This window comes from Bidens hawaiensis, unplaced genomic scaffold, assembly GCF_021521415.1.
Source record: "Bidens hawaiensis isolate Kalapana, Puna unplaced genomic scaffold, B.hawaiensis_p1.1 tig00016121_1, whole genome shotgun sequence".
Taxonomy (NCBI): Eukaryota; Viridiplantae; Streptophyta; class Magnoliopsida; order Asterales; family Asteraceae; genus Bidens; species Bidens hawaiensis.
In genome coordinates this window covers 129,328-136,576 of record NW_027492466.1, presented here as the reverse complement: position 1 = coordinate 136,576, position 7,249 = coordinate 129,328, and the positions used below count along the sequence as shown (strand labels likewise).

Below are 7,249 nucleotides of genomic sequence, written 5' to 3'. Positions count from 1 at the left end.
AACGGGTAACTATTAAATAACTTGTTAACTTAAATGAGTGGGTCAAAATATATTAGCATCACCTATGACCATTGTTTGTCCCACAACATATTCGTTGTTGGCACAATCATCATCAGTGCTGCTGCTACTTTGTCTAGCAAACTCTTGACTAAACCTAGCTAAAACAAAGTCTTTTGGTGGATGTAGCAAGGTTTATTCATAATAAACAGTGGTCCCAGCAAGCTTGAAGGAAGTTGATAAATAAATTACTTATGGACTTCTAATGAGCAAGGTTCAACTCAGAGCAAACTACATTGTTACCAACACACTTGGGATTGTTTAATAAGTTAAGTTAACAAAAGGTTGAAGGGACCTCTGAAGAACAAGTTTGCTCGTAGGACTTTATCGAGAAAAGTTTGATATGGTCAAGAGGATTGAAGTCTGCTAGATGAATATTTTCTAATGAAAATATTCTAAGTAAAGCTTGCCCGGAGAACTGTTCCCCGGCACACTTAATGGTTACCAGGTCTGCTCGCTAAAAGACAAAGCTGCAAAGCTTGCCCGAAGACATGTTTACACTTAAAATAATTTGTAATACATTTGAATATGTTTTATTTCAATTAATAGGGTTTCTAAAAGGGAATGTCAGGTGTCAGAGTAGGCCTATAAAAAGAACTTTTAAGGAACGCCTATGACACACGACATAACAATGGACTAGAGCGAATATTGTGGATTGACGGCTGTCTCCCTCCTATACGAAAAGCTTCCATAAATCCTGACATTCCACCTTGAAACCCTAATTGATTTTCATTGTATCCGTCATAATATATATGGAAATATTTTGAGTTACATTGTGTGTTTGTTATCTTCATGTAAGTTGAGCAACATTTAGAGTGTTATTGATTCCGAATTTAATATTCTATTGTTCTTTACAAAAATAGTAAGACGTTAACCTTCTTGTCAACATTTATGTGTGGGTCACGACAGTGAGTGAGTGAGTGAGTGAGCTAATGAGTGAGCTATACGGGACCGACAAGATGTGTTGCACGTGTAGGCAGGGTTTTCTTATTTAAATTTTCATCTAATGATACTTAGCCCCCTCATACTTTAAATAATTACGATGTTCTTCTAAAACTCAATTAACCCGATTCATTTAAATACCAAATGAAACTCGGGAGGTTACATAATTTTTCATTAATTACTTCTTTCGTTTAAACAATTGTTTCCCAATGATTATATGCCTTCAAGATTGTTAACATTTCCATTCGTTGAAATTTGATTCAACACGTTCCCTTGCTCTTCGATTGGTGTTGTTGGGCTTCCATCTTTGTTGGCTTCTTTGCCTATCATACTCTCTTCTTGCCTCACTTTCTTAGACTTTTTATTTCCTATCTTGCAGTTCTTGCATTAATCTTTCTTGATCTTTGATCTTCCCACACATGTTTTGTTTGTTACACATGTCTTGTTTCTTTCTTGCCATTTTCCACACATGTCTTGGTTACTTTCTTGCCACACAAGAGTCCCTTACTTTCATGCCACGAAGTTTCTTTCAACTTTCTTGCAGTTTAGGATTCGTTTGACTTGGTTTTACCAAAAATACTTTGACTAATTTTCTCATTAATTTGGTAATTTTATCAATAACTTTTAAAAATGGAATGGGGGTATAGGCCTGGTTAGGCACACACAAACACATATATACTAGGGAACGTACTTTCTGATATTTATTTCAACTTCATTACAATTACAGTGGAATGAAAATAAAATAGCCATATATAACAAAGCTACTGCTACTTCTTAATATAAAGTAAACAACTAAAACTCACGTAATTGCGTACTGCCCATATTTTCCAATCTTATCCAATAGATGACCTCTACCTATCACCCCTGACCTAATAACGCGCCGACCCATGACCCGTAATCATAGTATCGTGGTGATGAAAGAAAAGAGTATGACTGTTGACTATATTACTTTCTAACTTGATCTGCAACATTTCTACACAATGAAAGTTCCTAGGTTCCTGAGCACAATTTTTGCGAATATCTTCGCTTCTAACGGACCAGCAGTTGCGGCGGAGGTGGCCCTAAGAACACGCAATGCACCAGACTTTTGCAATAGGTTCGCATGGTAGCGTGCATACCGCGCACCCAGAACGGTAAACTGTAATTTTATTTAAAATCAAAATTTGTAAAAATCTAGTTTTGTTATAATAAGAGGAATGTTGAGTTTGACCTGAAAAGGAGCACATGCGGCACAATGAAAGTTTGGACCACCAGCTAATGCAATGTGTTCTCGGTTTCTATCATCTACTGTTAAATAAGTCAATGTGCGGGCCACCTGTACCATAATAAGATATCACATTTCTTGATACTTATTTCACTTTACACATTAATTAATATCATATTATTACCTCTTTTTGCACGCCGTTAATCTTGCATCATGAGCTAGTGTTACTAAAGCATTAATACCACCAACTGCTGCAATTTCCATGCCACACATATCATCCGTTGCCAATGTGCACGTGACACAAAATCAAGACACGTGGCAGAAATGACTAAAGCAATAATATCACCGGATTCAGCAATAGCTCCCTTAATTAACATCGCCCGTATTAGTAAAGATTTAACCAAGAGATAAAGTTTTGAAATTTGACCAACAAAAAATAAAACTGAAAACCTGATGCTCATCACTAGCAGAAAGATTCCAAATCTCTGTAGCGGCCTCTCCAGCCACCCATATGTTCAGAGATATTGCAAAAGCCGGATCCACCGAAAGATTTGTGATTGTCTACAATAAACAATTATTTTATTAACCTGTCCTAAGAAATACTCTTTCTTGTGATAAATAAAACAAAAATGCACAAAAGATTTAACCTTTGTTGCTTCTTTTTGGATCCCTTCTTTCAAAGATGTTCCAAGACCTAGAAGAAGCTCAACACTGCCACCTTTCAGGACGGACCCAGCAATTACTGTTGGAATATGAGCAATTGATTAACAAAGAACAATAAGATAGAGCAGCTAATGATTACAAAAATGAACAGTTATTAATGAGTAATCAAGGTAAACAAAAATGAACAGTTATTAATTTGTCTCTTTATATTCAATCCGTAATAAATTAGTTTTTTCAATGCCAATGTTCTTAATTACCAACATAAACCATTAGGTGGCTTTTGGTATTCGAGAATGATAGTAGAATGAAATGAATCATTGTGAGAGGATGAAGAAAGGTGTTTGGTTTGTCAACAAAATTGAATTGACAATTACATGGCACTAGGAATCTCATTCCTTCGCACTCCCTTTTTTTTCATTTCATTCTTCTTTCACCCTACGTACTCTCTCAATCACACTACCACCACTGTATGGCTGCCACCGTCGCCACCCCCACGTCCTTACCAACACCGCCAGCACCTGGCAGCCACAACCGCTACAGCACCACGACCTGACTACTACAACCACCGCTATTGTCGTTGCCACCACCTTCGCCGTTGCCACCACCACCATTGTCGCCGCCACACCGCCGTCATCCCTGCCACCACCACCTTCGCCATCGCCACCACTGATGCAATTTTTATTTTTTATTTCGGTAATGTTTCTTTATTTTGATGTAGGGCTATTTTGTCATTCGTCTTTTATTCCTATATTTTTTTTCTACCAAACAACAAAAGGTAATAACTCAATTCATTTTTATAGGTTAACCAAATATGACAAAAGAATATAATAATTCATTACACTCCCCTGTTCCATTCCCCCTTTCATTCCTATACCCTTACTCTCATGACTTCTCTTTTTTTCTAGAACTAACAATTCAAATATGGAAATATCAGGTCGGATTAAAGCATGATTTGAACTCTATTCCCATACTTCAACAAAAACCATGATGGAATGAATATTAATTACTAAATACCATAGTTATCAAATGCGATCGGCGTACTTAAGACGCATAGGGTCTCCCTTGGGGCCTAAGAGCTAGATGCAAATAAAAAGGCGTGGGTCTAACAAAAGCATAGTTGAATAAAAAAAATCCCGACAATATTTGTAATAGCGAATATCACTTTATTCAAATACCAAAATATTTTAAAAGCATAATCCTCAACATAAAGTGCGAAATCATTTAAAAACCCAAAATAACCAAATTGTTCATACTAAAAGCAAAAAATTCATAAAGTAATAAAAATTCTAAAAAAGATGACATCACTAAAACTTAACATATTCTAATTGTTCTATTCAAAATCATTATTTCTTACAAACATTTCTTATTCCCACCACACAACTTTAACAAGAAGGTTCAGAATTCAAATTCATAACTTTAACAAGCAGGTTAAAACAAAACCTTCATCTTGTATCTTCATCATAGTTAACAGATTTAAAAACATACTAACCTCATGCGTACAAGCAATTGTCGTTAATTATAGGGAGAGATGATAAAGATTAGAGTTAATTTTGTTAATCCGGTGAATTTTGGATAAGTTGTTTAAGATATAAATCTAAGAAAATCAAATAAAATCAAGATTAAAAGAAAAGTTAAAAAATAGGGAATTTCCGATTTTTCTCCAAAAATAGCACCTTAAGTCATGGTAGTCCGTGTACCACCTATTTTGCCTGAAAAATCGCCTAGGCGTCAAAGCGCAATGCTTTTAATAACTATGCTAAGTACTAATTAATGTGTTATAAAGGCTAAATACTAATCATCATATTAACAAAAAAGGTTAGGTAACGGCGATCATACCAGAACTAAAGCTTAGAAAAACGTTATCGCGTGAAAGTGGAAGTAGAAGCAGGTGCAGTATATAGAAATCAATCGCCAAAGGTTATAAGTTTTCTTCCACTATACGTTTTTGATTTCCACCTGTAAAGATCTAAAATTGGAAATTCAACAGAAGGATTTAATATATGTTTTTGATTTCTTGACCTATAAACCAAAACACAAATTGGGATCTTTCGATTAGAAAGGGGTTGTAACTCACCATAAAAACCCTAATCGTTCAACGGCAACACCCGATCAAAACCGCAGGACCAACAGAAGGAGCAACGGCAACAGCCGATCTGAATAGTAGAAGCAACGTAGATAAGAGATCTGAATAGAAGGAGCAACAACGACAGCTGATCTAAACATAGTCTGGATTATGAGTGGGCATTTATACTCCATACCTAGGTTTACTACATAATGGGCCACTTGGGCCGGCCCAATACGGCAATTGCATAGTCTTTAGCCATATCCAGGTACAACCATAACTAAACAAAAGCAACATGATAGATTAATTACAAATCAATTCTAAATACAAAAGCCTAACAAAATTATGAAACAATTTGGGCCCAACAACGTTGCAAAATTAACATAGTTAACAAGGACTTCAAAAACCCTACCCTCTCTTCAATAACAAGGCAAAAAGTGCCAACGTGACATTCATTAGCCTCGAATAAAGAGTGCCCTACCACACCTACTCCTCTCATGATACTTTGGTCTCCTAGGCATAAAGGAACCACACCAATCCATCTCTTGTATGATAAATATTTATTGAATGCGAAATTAGCTATATCCACTTTTTAACGTAGCTCCATAATCAGCGTGATTTGTCAATCAGCTTTTAGTTTTGGTCTTCATCTTCAAAACTAAGTGCATACATAACTTAGCATGTTTTAGTAACTTGTTAGTTTGGAATCATCAGCTTCAGTGTCGTTAGCTTCAGACTCTTTAGCTTTGCAAGATCTTTATTGTTCTAATATCAGTTTCCAATTTCCAATCAACAACGAGCAGATCTATAGGACATACACAAACACATACTTCACAAGCAATGCATTTATTAAATTCAAAGTGGATTCGGCCGCGGAAACGCTCGGATTTGATCAATTTTTGTAGGGGTATTGAATAGTTACAGGTAAACGATTCGCATGTGATAAGGTAATTATGAAACCTTGACTAATATACCTTGCAGCTCGTACTGTTTGTTGGCCATAATTCATGAACTCAGTTACCATAGGAAACATATCGTTAATATCTATAAAAAATAAGATACTTGTTTCTTTCTCTTGTTTGAGACAAGTCGTGAATATCGAAGTCTTTTTTTACAGTGAAAGTAGTTGGGAAGAAGTTGTTAATAATAGACCAACAGATAGATCAGTTTTGGTGAGTTCCAGCCTTAAGGTTCTAACACCGTTAAAAAGCTCGATAAAGGTTTTCCAATCCATTTCACCTTGGTATACATTAGGGATTATAACCAAAGAGGGTCCTATCATGATACTTTGGTGTCAAAGGGAGGGATCATATTCAAGCGGTTGATTAATATCGAAGTGTTAGTAATGGTTATCAAAGCTAGGAAATTCAATGAGAGAATTAAGTCCATGAAACTGATACGAGATTACAATGATCATTGCACATGATCCCTTTAGCTACGAAAGCTAAAGTGAAGCAAATATTTTGGGGTGTTGAAGCAGGCGTGGAACGACTAGAGAGGCATTGCATACTTTAACGGTTAGAGAATAGGATGTGTCAAATGTTTAATATATTTGAGCTTAATAACAACTTCTACATCTCATCCAAGAATGCCTAAAACAAATAAGAAAAGTAGTGCTACTAAAGTGCTTGAACTTTATGATGAAACTCGCTTTGGAGAACAAGAATAATAAGTGTCCAACCGCCACCGTCTCGCACCTCCCGTTCGATCACGAAGAAGATGAAGATACCACTGCCACAGCCACCACCAGCAACACCGAAGAAGGACGAGTTGGAAAATCTGGTAGTGGCCAAAAGCCTACCGCCACTAAGATAATTCAACTTACCTAATCTTTTGAAGCATGGGGGACGTAAACTACATGTTTCAAAACTACAAGCACACAATATGAGCAACTGATTAACAAAGAACAATATGATAGAGCAGCTAATGATTCACGTTTATTGAAAAGATACAGTTTCTTCTCTGTTAAGACTTTTGTAAATATATATGCAATTTGATGGTTAGTTTCTACAAGAAATTTACAATGATATGATGTGCTTCCTTATAGGTTAGGTTAGGTTATGCTAAGCTATGTCGTGCTGTTATGTACTATCCTATATTATGTTATTTAATAGTTGTAGGATACAAAAGGTTACTTGGTGAGTTATGCAATAGATATCATCTGATAACATAACATTATTATTAATTATGTACTTGGTGAGTTACAATGAACTATTTCTCTTTCATCACATCATACGAAGGAAACTAGGAGGCACCGGTTCACAAAGTATTAATGAGTAATCAATGTAAACAAAAATGAACAGTTATTAATTTGTGTCTTT

The 7,249-nt window shown here is 35.8% G+C and overlaps 1 long non-coding RNA gene across 3 annotated transcripts; it reads right to left on the bottom strand.

The window, feature by feature from the left end:
* Positions 1-2,007: 2,007 nt before the first annotated feature.
* Positions 2,008-4,995, bottom strand: LOC143550632 (uncharacterized). 3 transcript variants are annotated; one of them, XR_013138363.1, is made up of 3 exons: positions 4,941-4,995; positions 4,703-4,822; positions 2,008-2,945 (listed from the first exon to the last, which is right to left on the bottom strand). It is a non-coding gene; the product is annotated as an uncharacterized LOC143550632 (long non-coding RNA). The 3 variants fall into 3 exon arrangements; XR_013138364.1 differs by having other exon boundaries at positions 2,008-2,137; positions 2,210-2,945; positions 4,703-4,989; XR_013138362.1 differs by having other exon boundaries at positions 2,008-2,764; positions 2,851-2,945; positions 4,703-4,989.
* Between the last annotated feature and the right edge of the window lie 2,254 nt (positions 4,996-7,249).